General features: G+C 40.6%; 1 protein-coding gene across 50 annotated transcripts in view; it reads right to left on the reverse strand.

Moving 5' to 3' along the window:
• MGA (MAX dimerization protein MGA) overlaps nucleotides 1-22,240 on the reverse strand; it is a 171,370-nt gene that overhangs the window by 99,112 nt on the left and 50,018 nt on the right. For 24 of the 50 annotated variants that reach the window (XM_084972878.1, XM_084972859.1, XM_084972856.1 and 21 more), the window contains exon 1: nucleotides 6,409-6,523. The exons of 15 other annotated variants lie outside the window; for them this stretch is intronic. The gene's annotated coding sequence lies outside the window, so the exon portion shown is untranslated. Of the gene's footprint in view, nucleotides 1-6,058; nucleotides 6,524-22,240 lie in introns of those variants that run through there. 11 more of the 50 variants (XM_084972891.1, XM_084972888.1, XM_084972829.1 and 8 more) reach the window with 1 other exon arrangement.

Consider the following 22,240-nt stretch of genomic DNA (forward strand, 5'->3'; position numbering starts at 1 on the left):
GTGGAATATTCTGCAGCTGGAAAAGAGAATTATAAACTTATGGACTCCTACAAAATTATCTACTAGATATATATATAGATATATCTATATATATATTTGTCTTTTGTCTTTTTAGGGCCACGCCCACAGCACATGGAGGTTCCCAGGCTAGGGGTCTAATCAGAGCTGCAGCTGCCGGCCTACGCCACAGCCACAGCAATGCCAGATCCGAGCCACATCTGTGACCTACACCACAGCTCATGGCAATGCCAGGATTGTTAACCCACTGATTGAGGCCAGGGATTGAATCCACAACCTCATGGTTCCTAATCAGATTTGTTTCCGCTGCGCCACGACGTGAACTCCTACAAGATATATATTGAAAGTATGATGTTCAAAAGAGTGGAAGATTATGCTACATGTTTCAAAAAAAATTTTAAAAAGAAAAACTCGGGAGTTCCTGTCATGGCTCAGTGGTAATGAACCCGACTAGTATCCATAAGTATGCGGGTTTGATCCCTGGCTTTACTCAGTGGGTTAAGGATCCGTCGTTGCAGTGAGCTATGGTGTAGGTCACAGACATAACCCAGATCCCATGTTGCTGTGACTGTGGCATAAACTAGCAGCTTCAGTTCCGACTTGACCCCTAGCCTGGGAACTTCCATATGCCATGGGTGCCGCCCTAAAAAGACAAAACAAACAAACAAAACTTTCATTGAAAAAGATACACGCACCCCCCTATGTTCGTTGCAGTGCTATTCACAATAGGCAAAACATGGAAACAACCTAAATATCCACCAACAGATGAATGTATTAAGAAGATGTACACACATTCCATGGAATACTACTCAGCCATAAAAAAAAGTAAACTAATGCCACCAACAGCAACATGGATGGAACTAGAATGAAGTAAGCCAGAAAGAAAAAAAAGAATACATGATATCACTTATATGTGGAACCTAAAATATGGCACAGATGATCCTATCTACAAAATATACAGATCACAGCCAAGGAGAGCAGACCTGTGGTTGCCAGGGGGCAGAGGGGAAGGAGTGCAATGGACAGGCAGTTCAGGGTTCCTGGATACAAACTGTTATATTTGGAATAGATGGGCAATGGGGCCCTACCATACAGCACAGGAAACTGTGATTAGGTCACTTTGCTGTACAACAGAAATTGAAGAAACATTGTAAATCAATTATACTTTAATAAAAATTAAAAAGAAAAAGTCAAAGAAAGAGAAAAATGTATGTATTTGCTTGACACAGACTATCTGTAAAGATAGAGAAGGAACAGGTAGTACTGGCTTTATGAAAGGAAAATGGAATAGCTGGCAAAATACATACTCTGACACTTTGTAAACTTTGTATCTTGAGAACATACAATCTATTCAAAAAATAAAGTTAGGGAGTTCCCGTCGTGGCTGTGGCACAGTGGTTAATGAATCCGACTAGGAACCATGAGGTTGCGGGTTCGGTCCCTGCCCTTGCTCAGTGGGTTAATGACCCGGCGTTGCCGTGAGCTGTGGTGTAGGTCGCAGACGCGGCTTGGATCCCACGTTGCTGTGGCTCTGGCATAGGCCGGAGGCTACAGCTCCGATTTGACCACTAGCCTGGGAACCTCCATATGCCGCGGGAGCGGCCCAAGAAACAGCAAAAAGACAAAATAAATAAATAAATAAATAAATAGTTAAAACTAAATTAGTTAATTCATTAAAGTTAAAACAAAAAACACCATATACAGTATGATTCCATTTATACGAAATGTCCAGAATAGGCAAATCTATGCAGAAAGAAAATCAGTGGTTGCCAGTGAACAGGGAGAGGAATAACTGGGACAATTGCTAATGTGTATGGGGTTTCTTTGGGGGGTGATGGAAGTGTTCAAGAACTAAAAACAACTTATATGTATCCTTTAAAATGATGAATTTTATGTTATGTGAATCACGTTTCAACAAAATCTCAGGGTGTTACATTCAAATGAAGTGATGTGCTAATATAAATTATCTAAATATTCTATAAGATATAAAGCTATCACCTCTGATTAGCTTTTATACAAAAAAAGGAAAATGCTACATCACTCCTCCCACTGAAGTGGGTCAATAATTTTGACAAATCCAATTGAGCCACTTATTGGTGCTCCTCATTTTAATTAAGTCTAATTTTATTTTTCATTAGAGCTTCTAACAAGCAGCAAAAGCATCTAATCTGAATTTTACTTCTTCTTACAGGTCTGGCCACAAAACACTGTGCCCACCAAAAGAGGGGAGAGTTCCAAAACTTAAACTATTCATCAGCCTGAGGATAATATTTTAAAAATCAAGACTTCAAAGGAGGATAGCTAGGAGTTCCCTGGTGGCTCAGCAGGTTAAGGATCCAGCATTGTAACTGTTGTGACTGGAGTCTGCTCCCTGGCCCCAGAACTTATGTATGCCTCAGAAGAGCACCCCCCAAAAAAAGGTTGCTAATGTTTCTTATTATTGCTAGATATAAAAATAGGAACCAACTTTCTAACACTGAAGTACTTAATACCAAGGAAAGGTGAAAACAGAATCTCTCCTCTGATTTGAAGTTTATTTTTGAGACAGATAAAATTTAGGGTGATTCTTTTCAAAAGCTTCCTCAGCTTTGATGCAATTAAGTTTATTGGTTTCCTAAAACTAACAAGTTTAAGTAATACCTATGAGGAGTCTCTGTGTGGCTCAGCAGGCTAAGGATCTGGCATTGTCACTACGGTGGCATGGATCACTGTCGTGGCATGAGTCCCACTCCTGGCCCAGAAACTTTCACATGCCACAGGTATGGCAAAAACAAAACCACCACTATCTTTTAAAAATTAATCTATGAGGGAGGTCCCTTGTGGCACAGTGGGTTAAGGATCCATCACTGTCACTTAAGTAGTTCAGGTCACTGCTATGGCAAGGGTTCAATCCCTGGCCCAGGAATTTCCACATGCCACAGGAACAGCCAAAAAAAGGCTAATCTATGAAATATCACAGTCTACTGAGAGAAATACAGTTTAGTGTCAAATAAGTAAACTTTGTGCTTATGGTATTTATACACATTTCAAATTTTTCTTTTGTCTAAACAAAAAAAAAGGCAGAAGAGTCAGATTTCCAATTTGAACTCTGTACACAGATGAATGTGGAAATGTGTATTAAGACAAAAAAGTTAGAACTTTCAAGCTTATAATTTACATAAGGTTTTTTTCCACCCTCCAGCCAAGTTATTCCACGAGTTGATCAAAATACATAAAACCAAAAACCTAACTTATGACCAAAACAATCCCTATCTTGAGCCATACGTTGTTACTGATTTACAAACAAGGAATAAAATTTTACTTCACAACAATATTCAAGCACATATTTCACTGCACTATAAGCAATATGCCTATGCTTTTGGAATACTGAATTGGATTTTCCAAAGAAAGGATAATCAATTAAGAAAATTCAGCTGTTTCAGAGACACAAATACCACTCCAAAGTCTAAGATAACTTTAACAAATTGCAAAAATCAAATGTACCCTCAGAAGAGGTGAGCTACTCACAGAGCAATAAATCTTCCACCAAGATTCTAAATATACTATCAATGTGGCTCTCTACAAATACTAAAATTTTGATACATAGATAAAACTTAACACTCAAAAAGCTCTCAGTTCAGCTTTTCAAGATCAAGCATTCATCCACATAAGGTAACTATAATAATGACCCAAGGAAATAAGTTTAGTTGAGGGTAGAAAGATTCTGAAAATGTCAAAATCACAAGATGCAGGCGTTCACATACAAACAAATGCAAATTCACAGAGAAAGTTTTCAGGAAATGTGGTCAATTCCATAAGTAAACTGTTACAATTTCAGAGTCCCTATTCTGAATGTCTTTTCACCAATGACCTCTCTGGGAAATGTTTAACTACTAAAGCCATGACCCTCATACAACTTACACAATACACTGGTTAGTTTACTAGGTAGTTACCTAATTCAACGATTCAAGTACTAGACTAAAAAAAAAAGTACACCAAATTAAAATTCCAAATCAATACCATTACTTGAAAAACACAAAATATTCAAATGCTGGTCAACTTAAACTGAATGTTTCTCAAGTTGCTAAAAATAACCATAACTTTTCACATAACAAATGCACAGCTGTATGGTAGGCACAAAAATGTCAGTTTGTTCCTTAATATAATTTCACTACAATAGCATGGTTAAATTACATTTCTGAAACTTTTGTGAAATAGGTTCAGTCGAATTTCAGTACTCACCAATATACAACTGGCCCAGAAATTTGAAAAATCTTTTAAAAAGTATAGTCTGGATATTAAAATAATCAGAAAATATGCTAGTAAATGATAAAAAGACAGTAAAAATAGCCAAATATTGGTTTTTAATAGTCATTAAATTAAGTTAATAATTAAATGGTATTTGCTGTTTTATTAGGAAGCACTTACTTTGGACCAGACTATACCCTGGAAACTTTATCATCACCACAACTCCAAATTTGAAAGGTAGATTTCAAAATGTTACCCGAAATGCTTTAGGTTTTAAGGCACAGAGTTGCACCTACCTAAGATGATACACCCTCCACTCCTTTCTCTCCCCAAATACTACTCCTGGGAATGATCCCTTAACTGCAACTCGAGCAAGCTCTCAGGTCCCTAAGAGTTGTATATGGAGAATGTGAATAACTAACTTTTTATGGCAGAAATGGACAGCAATCAATAAGCCACTCTGCCTTGGACCAAGTATGGCAAGGTAACCTAGGAATTTCCTCAAATCCCAGCCATGTGTTTTCTGCATAGTACACCCAACCCACTCACCTCGTACAACAGCTGGAGACATAACCCTATGGCAGCAAAAAGCACTAGCGCTCACTTCCTACCCTTGGAGTGAAAAAGCCTCCGACCAGTCACGGAGAAGAACAGTCGTCCTCGACTATTGGGGCCCACATTACCGCTTTTCAACTGCAGAGGCCAGCTAGCCAAAAACCACGTGAAAAAATGCCGCAAGGAAAGCTCTTCCGGGGAAGAGCAGTCCCGACAGATCACGTGCCGCCGGCCGGAACCCGCGGATCGCTCGGCAGGATCCAGTCGCATTCTGTTACCGTGGAGACTACAGAACCAGCAACCCGGCCCTCTCAGGCCTGCCCCCTTTCCCAGGAGCCGCCACGCCACCTTCAGGCAGTTTCTCTGCAGCCTAGCCGCGGCGTCGTGCCCAAAGAAGCAGAGCAGGCAGTGTTTGTCAGCGACTCTGCTGCAAAAGCCCGAGGAACTTTACAACATACACAGGCAGCGCACGGGTGGGCTCGAGAGTTCTTTTGATCCACGTGTCTGCCTTGGCGACGCGAACCCTGGGAGAGTGGTCTTCCCTCAGAAGGAGAGTACTTTTGGTTATTTACGCTGCCATCAGTAACCGCTCCCCCCGCCCTTTTCAGACCTCCAGCACGCTCCCCGCTAATACCCTCGCCAAAAGGAGGCATCTCCAGAGTTCCGAAGATAAAGTAAAAACCTTCAGAGCAAGACACTATCACTTCCCATTATCAACCCAGTTTGAACTAATCCCTAACTTCTCCACACTCTTCGGACACAGATTCCTCAACTTTGGTTACTGATGCTTCCAAGAGATTTATGTCCCAGACCCATCTACCACTGAAAGAGGACTCCTACTTGATAATTTAACAGAAGCAGGAAGCCACACAGAACCAGCCAAAGGCTGCCCCACAGAGGTTTAAAGAAAATAACACCTGCTCTCCCCACCTGTTTTCCCCGCCCTCATTTCTGCACTTAAGAACCACCAGCCCTTTGTTTACCAAGTTCCCTCTCCTTTACAGCTCACTTCCTTGCCCTCCTTCTTTATTAAACTCGCGATCTCGCCTCAAACAACTTGCCCCAAAATTACATACTAAATGAGGGGTTTTGTACAGGTGTCAAAACGAAGCACACAGCTCCTTAGAAAAGCGAGGTCAGCACCGATTCCCTCGGAGTTTAGGAACCCCAAGACCTGAGCTCTCAAAGGTAAAGCACAGAAGCACAGCTCTCGAACTACAGCCCGGCGCGGGGCTGGAAGGCGTCACGCGGATCGTACCATGCGGTGCAGCACCCCACGCACGCGAGGGCAGGGCCGCGCCATGGGCGCTTCTCACCCCGCCCGCCTCGTGGCCGCTCTTGCTGGCGTCGATGTTCCCAGCTAGTTCGCTGCGCTACGCGGAAGTGAGGCCGGGGACGCGCGCGAGGTGACATGCGCAGCCTCGCTCAGAGGACCATAGGCGCGCGCCAAAGGCAGCCCCGCGCAAGGCCGGGCCTGGCCGCGGCGTGCGAAGATCGCTCAGCTGACCGCTTCTCACGCCGTAAAAACACTCAAGAGCTTCAAACTCTTGGAAAACTCCAATTGGGCCAGTACTAAGGAGACGCCCTCCACCCAGGCCCGAGAGTTACCGTGCGGGGCGTGGCCGGCCTCACCCGGAGTCCTTCACATCCCGCTGGGGGCGGGTTATTCTGTTCGGTTCGCACACCGTGTGTCCGCTCCAGCTGAAGAGTCTGCGCGCGCACCGGACGTCCACGTCATCGCGCACGCGCTCCTACCCGCTCGGAGCCCGCCGCGCAAGCGCAAAAGGAGGCGCGAGCAGCACCACCCTCGCCCCTCCCCCAACACCAGGAGGCCAAACGGCCCCGGAGCTGCGACAAGACCCTTGGGACCCGCCCCTGGAGCTGAAGCCGCTGCCTTTCCGGGAGTCAACAACCAAGAAAAGCCTACTGAAGCTTCCAGAATCAAGAGTGGCGAGGCAGGAGGGAGGCACCCCAATTCCCTCAGCGTCGCGCACGAAGCCTTCGTGAAAACTGTGAAACCTTTGCCCGCGGGGCTTTCTCAACTGAACCTTCCACCTTTTCAATTGGGCTTTTCGCCGGCCCCGCCCTGCCGCGCCCAGCCCCAGCCCCACCCAAGTGAGGTTCCGCAGCCCCCAAGGCTTTAGGAGCCCGTCAAATGAATCTGAGATCTTCCTCCTCCTCAAAAGTGCTGTGGGCTTAGAGAGCACCAGGACTTCGGGAATCGTTGAAGAAAAGACCCTGAGATAGAGTTTGCAACATCTACAACCAAAGAACACTAGTAAAGTAGGGAGGAGTCTGAAAACCTCAATGCCCAGTAGGAAGGGAAGAAGAGTTGCTACTAGCTTGCCTGATAAAAAGACGAAAGATGTCTTGATAGAAGGTTAAAACGTGGATATGAGAATTTTGCACGATAGAGTATTATCTGAGCTTTAATGCCCTGATCCTGCGTTTTCAATTTTTGTTTGTTCAAGATATTTAAGCTATGGGTTGCAAACAAAAATCTAACAAGTATATATTGAGTGTCAGACAGTTGCTAAGTTAACAGTATTTCTCCCAAGGAAATATCAAAGATTATCCTTCTTCTTTCCCACCCCTTACCAGCCATTCTTTCTTCTGTGCTAACACTCTAGTAAAAAGGGAGAGTTGTTTAAAGTGAGAGAAAAGAGGCAAAATAGAAGTAGGTAGTAAAAGAGCAGAAACTGTGGTCCAAGTCTCCAAACTATTTCCTTTCACTCTCTTAGAAGAACTGCCAAGTACTGAGAACCTGCTAGGTGGACTTAATGCAAAATACTGCGAAGGAGAATGAGGGGGTTACAAGAAAGGAGCCAATAAGAAGAGGCTTATCCCAGAATGATCTGAGCTGGACTCCAGGCGTATTAGGAATGGTCTTCTTTTTCTTCCTGAGAGGATATGCCACATCACCAGGTGAAAATGTGCTGGAGTTAGCATGGAATGGAAAACATGTAGGCTAAAGTTGACGGACTTCTGAAGTTGCTCTGAAACCCCCATTCAGGCACTGTCAACCACAACATTGGTGCAACAAATGAATAATACCTAAGTTCCAGGCAAAACTGAAAAGTAACAGTTTCTTTGACACCTTCCTCCTCTTCCCTGACCCCAAGAACCTCTTTCCTGGAAGCTGCCTTATCAGAATCTCCCACTTATTCAAGAATGCTATTCTCTCAAAGGTCTAAGGTTTCCTCATACAAAATTTCCATTTTCTGAAGCAGAAATAAAGTCTGACTTACCATTAAAGCATCTGATCATAAGGTAAATGACAACTGGTTAACAACCATGGCTGGTCGTAGTTGCATCCCAAAAAGGATAGTTTAACGCAAATGATATCTCAGTTGGGAAATCTGTGAGGACATCTTGAAGGTGAGGGAGAATGGAGTTTTTCTTTTCCTAGTTTCTCCTCACACCAGGCAAACAGATTATGAAATGCTAGGTACTTACTAAAAATTTTTTTTTCAAGAGTCAGCACTGGATCTCCTGATGGAAAAGGTAAACTACTCATATTTTTTCAAAATGGGGTCTGCCTAATCTATAAAGATCTAGAGATATACTCTCAAGAATCGAAACTGGGAGGTCCCTGGTAGCTTACTGGTTAAAGATCTGAACAGTTAAGGATCCAGCACTGTCATTGTGGCACAGGTTCAGTCACTGGCCCAGGAATTTGTGTGCCATGGGCACAGCCAAAAACAAACAACAACAAAAAAGAATCTGAGAACTTATAAATATTATTTTCATACAGATAATCCAAAAATAATAATACTGCCACACTATTTCAATGGTGTACTTTTTTCTCTTTTTTAGCCACCCCACAGCATGTGGAGTTCCTAGGCCAGGGATAAGATCCCTGCCACAGTTGTGACCTACACCAGAGCTGAGGCAATGCTGAATCCTTAACCCACTGTGACAGCCAGGGATGGAACCTATATCGCAGGACTCCAGAGATACTGCCAATCCATTGCACCACAGTAGGAACTCCTGGCCTACTTCTGACTTAACACAATGCTAGTATCAAGTAACCACTTTTTTGTTTCCTTTTTCAAGTAACCTCTGTGCATTCAACCTTTAATGCAAGGTTTCTCGGACTAGGATCCTAGGATATATTCTTGGATATATATAAAAGAACTTCTTCCTTTAAAAGGCATCCTTATATAAGCCAAGTTTTTAAAATGCCAAGCTGCCTAACTGCTAGACTTGATCCTCATAAGTTTCACTTTTTCTTTTGGAATTCTCTCATTCCAATTATCAGAGCTCACCTTGTTCATCCAAACTGATAAAAAAAAATTTCCCTTGGATTTCCCTGGTTGGACTTTCAAAGAGATTTTACTCTTTGTAAAAGAGTAAAAACAGAAAATGCATGTAATATAAACAATCTGGCCTTAGTTTTGATCCAAGACTGCTCTATAAACACAAAAGCCCTATCTCAATTACATGTACATTTTTCCTATTCAACAAATACTTGAGTGCCCTGCATATGCTGAGGATAGAAGACAGGCAGCTCCATGGAAAATGGCCAGTAGGCACATGAAACAATGCTCAACATCATTAATTATTAGAGAAATGCAAATCAAAGCTACGATGAGGTAACTTACACTGGTAAGAATCACCATCATTAATAAGTCTACAAATAACAAATGCTGGAGAGGGTTCAGAGAAAAGGGAACCCTCCTCCACTGCTAGTGGGAAAGTAAATTGGTACAACCACTATGGAAAATAGTATGGTGATTCTTTAGAAAGCTAAATACATAATGATCTAGCAATCCCACTCCTGGGCATATACCTGGACAAAACTATAATTCAAAAAGATATAGGCACCCGTATGTTCACTGCAGCACAATTCACAATAGCCAAGATGTGAAAACAACCTACATGTCCATCAAAAGATGAATGGACTAAAAAGATGTGATACATATATACAATGGAATACTAGTCAGGCATAAAAAAGAATGAAAGAATGTCATTCACAGCAAAATGAATGTGACAAGAGATTATCATACTAAGTGAAATCAGAAAGAGAAGGAGGAGTTCCTGTTGTGATTCAGCAGTTAACAAACCCGACTAGTATCCATGAGGACGAGGTTCCATCCCTGGCCTTACTCAGTGGGTTAAGGATCCAGCATTGCTGTGAGCTGTGGTGTAAGTCACAGATGTGGCTCAGATCCTTGGCTGTGGTGTAGGCCAGCAGCTGTAGCTCCAATTCAACCCCTAGCCTGGGAACTTCCATATGCCACAGGTGTGGCCCTAAAGACCAAAAAAAAAAAAAGAGAGCGAGAGAAAGAAGGACAAATACCATATGATATCACTGTATGTGGAATATAAAATATGGCACAAATGACCTATCTACAAAACAGAAACAGAATCACAGACATAGAGAACAGACTTGTGGTTGCCAAGAAGGAAGCGGGAGGGAGTGGGATAGACTGGGAGTTTGGGGTTAATAAATGCAAACTATTACATTTAGAATGCACAGACAATAAGGTCCTACTGTACAACACAGGGAACTACATCCAATCTTCTGGGACAGACCATGATGGAAAATAATACTAAAAAAGAATGTAAAAATGTAAAGAATGTAAAAAAGACAGGTACCACATGGCTGTTCAAATGTCTACACTAGGAGTTCCCATCGTGGCCCAGTGGTTAACGAATCCGACTAGGAACCATGAGGTTGCGGGTTCGGTCCCTGCCCTTGCTCAGTGGGTTAACGATCCGGCGTTGCCATGAGCTGTGGTGGAGGTTGCAGACACTGCTCGGATCCCTCGTTGCTGTGTCTCCGGCGTAGGCCGGTGACTACAGCTCCGATTAGACACCTAGCCCGGGAACCTCCATATGCCACGGGAGCGGCCCTAGAAAAGGCAAAAAGACAAAAAAAAAAAAGATGTCTACACGAAAACCCCAAAGACTTGGCAAAAGTTAACAGAATCAATCCACCAGCAAAATAAACTATATTCCTTATCCAGTCTATCCAGATCAACCTTCCCAGATCTAATTCTACTGAAGACATACTTCCCTCAAATGACTAAAAGATAAAATGATCACTCTTCAGATAAGACCATTACCACCTCTAATAACTCCTGGGTTGTAGTCTTTACAATATCTTAATTCAATACTATAAAGATCATTCTTAGAATAAGAGCTATATAAAGACTGGATCCCAAAATAAGCTTGTTTTTTTAACACCCCCCCCAAAAAAAACTTTCACTAGCCAGATTTCACTAAAAACTTATGAGCTTAGCAGTGGAAAAAGAGGGAATCCTACCAGCTTACATTCAACTCCATCCTTGAGTACTGTTTCGTACTGAAAATAAAACCAAGTCATGTAGGAAGAAAATAAAACCAAGTCATGTAGGAAGAAAATAAAACCAAGTCATGTAGCTCTAATATCTGAAACTTGGACTAAAGAATTAAAGGCAGCAAGAGTCCTGCCCTGAAGGAGCTAATAATCTATCCAATGAAGTTAAAAGTTTTTTAATCAATATAGTAATGTGATTAAAAGCATGTTAAATATTAGCTAAGAAAAGTAAGGCTGAAAAAAAGAATAGAAATGCGATGGAGTGTTTTCAGCGTACATGAATAAACACCATTCCCTCTTGCTACCCCGTATCTCAAATCTATGCAATCATATTCCTTACCCTTTACTTATGATCTTCCCAAATGCCTCAAACCTAACTTCTATTCGTCATTCATGCCAAAGCCTAAATGTCCCTTCTTCAAGAAACTTTCCTTAACCCCCAATATCAGATACGGTCTTCTATTACATTTTCTCACAGTACTTTTTTATAACACCTACCACAATTGTAATTATTTTTTAAACTATGCACTAATGAATAATTTGCCCACTAGACTGTTATCACTATTCTAGTGCCTAGCAAAATGTCTGGAACAAATCAGACACCTAATATTTGTTGAATAAATGAATATGAAACCATAGGTCCCAGTTTTCCAGGCAAGTCCAAATATCACGTACTGAATTAATGTCCAACTATTTGGAATTTGGAGAACAGTCATGATACATCTAATCATACTCACATTATATAAGGAAAAAAGCATCCTACTTTGGCCGACATTTTCCAAAGGTGTATACCTGTAGTTAGAAAAAACTAGTACCAATGTCTGTTAGCTCAAATTATTTCTCCTTGGAGGAATGGATAAATATATTGACAGGGCAGATGCTTTAAGAAATAAGAATATTTTTCTAGGAAAGTCTAATTACTTATTGACTGCCTTTTGCCTGGGTGACTTCTGACTGTATATTACCCAGGAAATCAACAAAGGCAAGCAGATTCTTTGCATTGGGGAAAATCCTATAATTACATAATTTACCATGTGGTAATAAAAGCAACAAGTTGTAATGGAGACTGCCATCTGCATACTCATCTACAAGAAAAAAACAGTAAATATCTTCAAGATCAAAGATACTTTAATAACAGCAAATTTGTTTTAGTAAGCTCTAAAGGGAAATTGTCAGAAATCAGTGAACTAAATGAAGTTCAGAAAGCTAGTTTCAGAAAGATTACAAAACATAAAAGAATAGGTCTAAAAGAAACATAAACAAATTTTCAACGTAGTATTGAGCCCTTAGAAGAAATATCTTATCTAGGAAAGCATAAAAGAAAGAAGTTCATGTAACTAGGCCTAGAGCCACACAGGGATTTAAAACACACATGAGAACACATAAAAACAGAAACTAGAACGACTAACCAAAGAAGAGGACTAGGAGAGAGCAAGTAAATTGCAAGGCTCAAATCAGGCAAAAATCAAGAAGCATATGACAGAAAAATACACTGAAAAATTGTCTGCAAATGAGTACGAAAGAAGCCATGCTTAGTTTTACATGAAGGGCACCTCTGCCTCATGGAAATGAGCTATGGTGGACGATATAGCAGTTCCTAGACTACTGGGACATCGTAAACCAGTAAAAATTTCCCCCCAGAAGATTTAAGTGACCATCATGGAATAACCAAATTTTTACCACCTACTGTTACTACTTTTTTCTTAAAATAATGGATCTTTTAAGACCAAATATCAAGGAGAACACATTTCATAATGAATAATAGTCATTTTTTAATACATTTAGATAGATGAAAAACATACTGTCCTTATTTCATGATATATCACTGAAAATTTGCAGCAGGTATTTAGAAATATGTTTAGAAATGAAGCAGGTGTAAAGAAATGAATGCTAGGAGTTCCCATCGTGGCGCAGTGGTTAACGAATCCGACTAGGAACCATGAGGTTGCAGGTTCGGTCCCTGCCCTTGCTCAGTGGGGTAACGATCCGGCGTTGCCGTGAGCTGTGGTGTAGGTTGCAGACGCGGCTCGGATCCCGCGTTGCTGTGGCTCTGGCGTAGGCCGCTGGCTACAGCTCCAATTCGACCCCTAGCCTGGGAACCTCCATGTGCCGCAGGAGCGGCCCAAGAAATAGCAACAACAACAACAAAAAGACAAAAGACAAAAAATTAAAAAAAAAAAAAGAAATGAATGCTAGCTTTATAGCAGGTTCCCTGGATAGCTAAAATTTGGTCTTCTGAGAAAAAATAAAAATACCCTGGGATGGGGCATAAGCCACCTTTCCAGGATGTCAAGAGTCAGCCCCTCCTCCTCAGTACAGTAGAAGAGAAGAGGATATTTGCTAGGAGACATCCCAATTCAGACTAAAGGACAGCCACATGATTAGCAAGCTACTCTTGAGTTTGTTGTTGATGGGCACAGGAGTCACTGAAAACAGGATGATAGCTTTTGCACTGTGGCAAGATCTCAGAACCTTGCTAGAGCTATATGAGAACAATGCAGTGAAACCAAGAACCAAGGTCAGATTGGATGAACCACCCACTCGTATCACTGCATAATTAAGAAAATCTGTGGGACATATGGTGGCTTATGGTGGCACAGGAAGAAGCAGGTCGAGCTGGGCTTCAGGCATATCAGACCTAAGGAAAAAAATGGGGTAAAAAAACTTGTTTTATCTAAGAAGTAAATCTAGTGGGATTTTAAAGAAGACTTAAAAATAAACACTGCAAGTTCCCATCATGGCGCAGCAGAAATGAATCCGACTAGTAACCATGAGGTGCAGGCTTCGCTCAGTGGGTTAAGGGTTAAGGATCTACCATCGCCATGAGCTGTGCTGTAGGTTGCAGACACGGCTCAGATTCTGCGTTGCTATGGCTGTGGGGTAGGCCAGCAGCTGTGGCTCTGATTCAGCCCTTAGCCTGGGTACGTCCATATGCCATGGGTGTGGCCCTAAAAAGCAAAAAAAATTTAAAGAATTTTTTTAAAATAAATAAACACACACTGCAGAGGATTTCATAACCTTTACCTTTACTAAAAACATGAGCTGTGATCTAACTATTCGCAGGGAACACCTATTAGAGGAAAGGAAAAAGATGTAATGAAATATAAAATATAAAGGTTATTCAAGCAAGTTGAATACTGTACATTATCCAAATTATCTATCTATAGATTATAGAGATTACACAGGGCTGACACTTTTCATCCCAGGATTATTTCCACCCAACATTCTCTGGGTTATCTAAGCACAAGTGAAATATATAAGGATAAAGGAGTTCCCACTGTGGCACAACAGGATCAGTGGTGTCTTGGGAGCACTGGGACGCAGGCTGTATCCCCAGCCTGGCGGAGTGGATTAGGGATCTGGCATTGCCACAGCTACAGCTTAGGTCAAGACTACAGCTCAGATGTGATCCCTATATGGGGAACTCCACATGCCATGGGACAGCCAATAAATAAATAAATAAGGATAGAATCAGTTAAGTAAATATTTAAGCATAAACTATGTGCAAGGCACAGAACCAGGGATTAAAAAACTAATAAAAATAAGTCCTTTCAAGTTCTAGATAAAGAGACAGGATAGCAGCACTACAAAATTCTTGTTGAAAGTTTGGGAAAAGACTTCTAGGAACACCATAGGAATGCACACAGCCTAGGGAATCTAAAAATCTACAACAAAGAGGAACTTCTGAGCTGGATCTTCACCTGCAGCATGTGGAGGTTCTCAGGCCAGGCATAGGGCCTGAGCCAGAGGAGTGACAATGCCAGGTCCTTAACCCACCAAGCCATCAGAGAACTCCAAGCTGGGTCTTTAAGGAGAAATAAAATTAATGAGAGAGAAAAGAAGGACACTGCAGGCAGTAAGTAGCTATATAGTCAATAAACAAAGAACTACAATAACTTATACAGAATTAGGAGATAGGCTGCCTTTCTAAAACACTCAACTAAAGATCTGTGTAACAGGTAAAATCAGTACCATGTAGAAGTAACATACACTATGAAATGGGATTGGGCACTTGAGAAATATTTATCCAGTCTGTAACTCTATGATAATCATGATACACACACACACACACACACACACACACACACACACACACACACATTCATTTACTCAAACATTTAGATCCCTACTCAGTACTGTCAAACATTAACAAAAGGTTTACAAAAGCAAAACTATAGAAGCACAGTGGAAGTAGGAACTGCCATTAAAGTACTGAGGAAGTCTCAGTGTTAAATAAAAGGTGTCTAGTGTTGACAAAGCAAAGGCAGGAAGGGCATCCCAATCAGAAAACAGTTTGTGCAAAGGCACATGATATAAAAGAACAAAGCATTAATTCTTCCAGTCAAAAATTTATTGAGCATTTACCACATACAGATCATGGAACAGAAAAATAAGACATCATTGCTGCTCTGAAGACTTTGCAGTCAATTAACAGACTGCCAATTATCATTTAGCCAATAATCAATAACGACAGCAAAAAAAATAAAGAATGCTACTGTTACGGCTCTGTCCAGGGTGCACTGGAAGCACATATGAAGGGCAGCTAGGAGTTCCCATTATGGCTCAGCAGGTTACAAACTCAACTAGTATCTATGAGGGTACAGGTTCGATCCCTGGCCTCACTAAGTGGATTAAGGCTCCAGCATTGCCATGAGCTGTGGTATAGGTCTTAGACATGGCTCAGATCCCTCATTGCTATGCCTATGGTGTAAGCCAGCAGCTCCTGCTCTAATAAGACCCCTAGCCTGGGAATGTCCATACCCCTCGACTGCAGCCCTGAAAAGACAAAAAAAAATTTTTTAAAGACATTAAATGATATATAAATAAACGTAAAGCATAGAGAATGGTATATGTGCCGTGTATATACTTCATGTATAGTCATTCATTAACTGTTAGCCATTGTTTAATTCTAAACAAATTGCTTATAACTGAAAAAATAAAATTAGGTCATTTATTATATTATTTTTAAAGCAACTACTTTTTTTTTTTTTTTTTTTGGCTTTTTGCCTTTTCTAGGGCCGCTCCCGTGGCATATGGAGGTTCCCAGGCTAGGGGTCGAATCAGAGCTGTAGCCACCAGCCTATTTCAGGGCCACAGCAACTCGGGATCTAAGTCGCATCTGCAACCTCCACCACAGCTCATGGCAATGCCAGATCCTTAACCCACTGAGCGAGGCCAGGGATCGAACCTGCAACCTCATGGTTCCTAGTCGGATTTGTTAACCACTGTGCCATGATGGGAACTCCTAAAGCAACTACTTAAGATAAATAAAACTGAAAAAGATCAGTCTCAAAAAGTAGAATTTAGAGTTCCCCAATGGCTCAGCAGGTTAAGGATCTAGTATTGTCACTGCTGTGGCATAGATTCAATTCCTGGCCCAGAAACTTCTGCATGCCATGGGCATGGGAAAAAAATTAAAAACTAGACTTTGCACTTTCTTAGAAAACATAGAACAATGGATTTAAAATTTAAGATTCTTCAAAAATCATCACTCTGAGTTAACCTACAGAGCAGGAATTGTCTTTTACTTATGTCAATGACATGTACTTAATCAAAAGTTTTTCTACAATAAATGAGACAATTAGTACTTTATAACCATTGTCTCTGAGCCCTAAATTTAAGACTTTCATATTCGTTCTGACTATTATGGCTGTTTTCCACTATTTTCCTACATTATCCCACCTAATTTATGTTTTAAAGGATCCAACATTGCTGCAAATTGCAGCACAGGTCACAGATGTGACACAAATCTGGCATTGCTGTGACAGAAGCCAGCAGCCGCAGCTCTGATTCAACCCCTGGCCCAGGAACTGCCATATGCCACAGGTAAGACCCTAAAAAAAAAAAAAAAAAAAAGGAAGGAAGGGAAGGAGGAAGAAAGATTCTTTTCAAGAAAAATCAAGAATTAAAAAAAGGAAAAAAAGAAAAATCAGGAATTTTTCAAATCGCCGTACTTTTAAAAATTAAAAAAAACAAAACACAAAATGCTGTTTATTACCAAAATAATAAAAAATCACTTTCCTTTAGATGGCTAAATTCATAAAAACATAAATTCACATTTGTATTGATTCTTACCTTTTTAAGAATTTGCTGTTTAATTTAATCTACCTCTAACACGTAGTTCCCGTTGAGGCACAGCAGAAACAAATCTGACCAAGAACCATGAGGTGGTGGGTTTGATCCCTGGCCTTGCTCAGTGGGTTAAGGATTCAGCATTGCCATGAGCTGTGGTGTAGGTCACAGACAAGGCTCAGATCTGGCCTTGCTGTGGCTGTGGTGTAGGCCAGCTGCTGCAGCTCCGACTGAACCCCTAACCTGGGAACCTCCATATGCTATAGGTGCAGCCCTAATAAGCAAAAAAACAAAAAAATAAAAAAACAAAAAAACAAAACTACCTCTAACAGTCAAGCTATAAAAGCCTCTCTCAAAAAATCCATATATACATATGTATATATATACACACACATAATATATATATACATTATACACACACACATATCCCTACAATGGAATATTACTCAGTCATTAAAAAGAATGAAATTTTGCCATTTACAACAACATAGATGGACTTTGAAGGGATTATGCTATGTGAAATAAGACAGAGAAAGACAAATGTTGTAGGATATTACTTATATGTGGAATCTAAAAATACAACAAACTAGTGAAAATGACAAAAAAAGAAGCAAATTTACAGATATAGAGAACTTGAGGTTACCAGTGGGAAGAAGGAAGTGAAAGGGGGCAATAAAGGGGTGAGGAATTAAGAGGTACAAACTCTCATGTATAAAATAAGCTATAAGGACATTGTACAACAGGGAGACTATAACCAATATTTTATAATAGCTATAAATGAAGTAGAACCTTTAAAAATTGTGAATCCCTATATTGTATAATTTTAACTTACATATTATTGTACATCAACTATACTTCAACAGAAAAAAAAATTTTTTTTTTTTTTTTTGGTCTTTTTGCCATTTCTAGCGCCGCTCCCGCAGCATATGGAGGTTTCCAGGCTACAAGTCTAATCAGAGCTGTAGCCGCTGGCCTACACCAGAGCCACAGCAACGCAGGATCCGAGCAGTGTCTGCAACCTACACCACAGCTCACGGCAATGCCAGATCCTTAACCCACTGAGCAAGGCCAGGGATCAAACCCACAACCTCATGGTTCCTAGTTGGATTCGTTAACCACTGAGCCACGACAGGAACTCCAGAAAAAAAAATTTTTTTGAGTTCCCATTGTGGAGCAATGGAAGCGAATCCATCGAAGAACCATGAGGTTGTGGGTTCAATCCCTGGCCTCGCTCAGTGGGTTCAGGATCCAGCGGTGCTATGAGCTGTGGTGTAGGTCACAGACATGGCTCAGATCCTGCGTTGCTGTGGTTGTAGCAGAGACCAACAGCTGTAGCTCTGATTGGATCCCTAGCCTGGAAACCTCCATATGGCAAAATCCTTGACAAGTGGAAGTTTCCAGGCCAGGGACTGAAACCTAGCCCTGCCGGCAACCCAAAAGCAAGGACAGATCCTTTGACCTACTGCCCCAGGCCAGAGATCAAAGGGCCAGGGATTGAACCACATCTCTGCAGTGACTGGAGCCACTGCAGTCAGATTCTTAACCTACTGCGCCACAGCGGGAATGCCTAAAAAATTTTAAAGCCATGTTTAAAAATTAACTCTAAAGAATAAACAATCACAGGAAATCCCTGGTAGTACAGTGGGTTAAGGATACAGTATTGTCTGCTGTGCTGTGGCTTGGGTCACTGTTGTGGTGGGGGTTCCCTCCTTGGCCTGGGAACATCCTGCATGCCACAGGTGCAGCCAAAAAAAATAATAATAATAAACAATCATAACCACACATATATGTACAAAAAGAAGGAACAAAGCATTATGTGGTTTTCACTCAATTCTAATAAAAGATTTTTATACCACATACTAAGAGTATACCTAGCTGTCCCGCATCATCTCTGAGCATAAACTCCACCTACTTACAATTTCATAGCACTCTGTCAAAGCTTCCTCCAACCTAGAAATTTGTTAAGACGTATGGCAACAAAAAGTTAGAAAAGTAAAAAATTTGTTATTATTTCCTATCCTCCGCAAAATCGGCCAAGATTAAAATTTCAAAATAAAGAGCAGTTCCTGTCATTTTTTTTTTTCTGTCTTTTTGCCTTTTCTATGGCCACTCTGATGGCATATGGAGGTTCCCAGGCCAGGGGTCAATCAGAGCTGTAGCCACCGGCCTACACCAGAGCCACAGCAACTTGGGATCTAAGTCGCATCTGCAACCTACACCACAGCTCATGGCAACGCCGGATCCTTAACCCACTGAGCAAGGCCAGGGATCAAACTCACGACCTCATGGTTCCTAGTCAGATTTGTTAACTACTGAGCCACAAAAGGAACTCCCAGTACCTGACCTTTTTAATAAATTGCTCCAAATTTACTTTTTAGGTCACAAGTCCTTTTTATTTTTCATTCTTTAAAGTTTATTAATGTATAGTTGATTTATAATACTGTGATAATTTCTGCTGTACAACAAAGGGATTCAGTTATATTTGTACACATATCCATTCTCTTTCAGATTCTTTTCCAATATAGATTATCACAGTATATTGGGCAGAGTTCCCTGTGCTGTACAGCAAGCCCCATTGGCCAGTCATTCCATATATATTCCATATACTCAGTGTGCATATGCCAATCCCAAACCCCAGTCCATCCCTTTCCCCCAATTTTTTTTTTTTTTTTTAGGCTGCATCTATAGTAAGTTCCCAAGCCAGGGATGGAAACTTCAGGGTGACGTCGGATCCTTAACTGCTAGGCCACCAAGGAATTCCAGTCACAAGTCTTAATAAACAGACTTCTTAAGGAGAAAGTTCATATTTATACATGTTTTTTTCACATAAAAATTCTAGGATTAGACACTCCAAAAAAATCTAAAAGCTCTTTAGGTAGAACACACACACACACAAACCCCACAAAATTGTACAAATATTTCCTTAAGTAAAAATTAAACTATATAAACTCCTATTCTTTTTTTTTTTTACCTTTTCTCTTTTTCTAAAATGATATCAATCTTGACATAAACCAGTAGTAAAGTTTTCAAAATATCATCCAGAATGATTTCCCTCACAGACCTGCCTCCATCAAAGTACAATTTTCCTCCCAGTAGACTTATTCTTTCAAGTTATGAGAGAAGTTGGCAAACTATTACAGCCCACAGGCCAACTAGGGCCCTCTGCCTGTTTCTGTTTAGTCCATGAGCTAAGAAGAGTTTCTATACTTTCAAATGGTTGAAAAAAAAATCAAGAGTAATGTTTCATGATGTAGAGGTTATAAACAATTCAATTTTAAGTGTCCAAAAATAAAGCTTTATTAAAACAGTGTCACACATTTATTTATACATTGTCTATGGCTGCTTTTAAAATGAGAGACTTTACTATTTGCAAGAGATCATATATGGCACTCTAATGGTTTTGCACGCAGCTCAGAGCGCTACTAATTACAGTAATGCAACTATAATAACAGCTTTTCGAGCACTAAAATTATCCCCATACATTTTACTTTTTATTACCAGTGTATACCCTTTAAGTCAAAATTAGAAGATAAAAGTGGGCTTCAAATATCATAATGGGAAGATACAATGTAGTATAGATATGAGCCCATCATCAAATTAAATTGACAAAGCATTGTGTTTATTATGCAATGACTCTATAGCTGTGCCGAAAGAATACAATATACATCAATACTACCAGACTAAGCACTCATCACAATATTTCCAACTCACAGGAAAACACTGTCAGAAAAATTAGAAAATTTAAAGAAAAGTTCTCTTCACAGCTGAATTTCCTCACAAAAATTAAAATGACCAAGTTTCTGAATGGCTCATTTGTTAGCCAAACAAGGAAAGCTTTTTCTAAATGGTGAGTTAATTAAATCAAGTTTATAGCTGCCAAAGAAATATCTAGAGAAAATATCAATGAAACTAGAATACACCCTCACATCAGGCAAAAAATGAACTCAAAATGGCTTAAAGACTTAAACATAAGACACCATAAAACTCCCATGAGAACACAGACAAAACATTCTCTAAAATAAACTGTACAAATGTTTTCTTAGGTCAGTTTTCCAAGTCAATAGAAATAAAACCAAAAATAAATACAGAGTTTCTGTGGCTCAGCAGAAACAAATCTAACTAGTATCCATGAGGACGCAGGTTCAATCCCCGCCCTCAGTCAGTGGGTTAAGGATCTGGCATTGACCTGAGCTGTGGTGTGTATGGCAGATGTGGCTCAGATCTGGCGTTGCTGTGGCCATGGGGCAGGCTAGCAGCTATAGCTCTGACTGGACTCCTAGCCTGGGAACCTCCGAATGTCTCGGGCGACTCTAAAAAGACAAAAAAAAAAAAAAAAAAAAAAAAAAAAAGGTACATACACCCCTATGCTCATAGTCAAGACATGGAAACAACCTAAATGTCCATCAACAGATGCATGGATTAAGAAAATGTGGTAATGGAGTTCCCACTGTGGCTCAGCAGATTAAGAAGCTGACATTAGTGTCTGAGGATGCAGGTTCAATCCCTGGCCTTGCTCAGTGGGGTGAGAATCCGGCATTGCTATGACTGTAGCATAAGCCAGCAGCTGCAGCTCCATTTGACCCTTAGCCTGGGAACTTCCATATGCCACATGCATGGCCCATAAATAAATAAATAAACAAACAAAGTGGTGTATATGTGTGTGTGTATACATATATATATATATATATATATATATAATGAAACAGTACTCAGCCATTAAAAAGAATGAAATAATGCCTCTCACAGCAACATTGATGCAACTAGAGATTATCATACTAAGTGAAGTAAGTTAGAAAGAGAAAGACAAATACCATATGATATTAATTATATGTGGAATCTAAAATGTGGCAAAAATGAACCTATCTAAAGAACAGAAACACACCCACAAATATAGAGAACAGATTCATGGTTGACAAGGGGGACGGAGGGCCAGTGGGATGGACTGGGAGGTTGGAGCTAGTAGACGCAAACTATTACATTTGCAATGGATAAGCAATGAGGTCCTACTGTATAGCACAGGGAACTATATCCAGTCTCTTGTGATAGAACATGATAGAAGATAAT

This window comes from Sus scrofa, chromosome 1 (genome assembly GCF_054392235.1).
Source record: "Sus scrofa isolate SSC_HxYL_T2T_F1_AM1 chromosome 1, Sscrofa_HxYL_maternal_Yorkshire_Landrace_v2.0, whole genome shotgun sequence".
NCBI lineage: Eukaryota > Metazoa > Chordata > Mammalia > Artiodactyla > Suidae > Sus > Sus scrofa.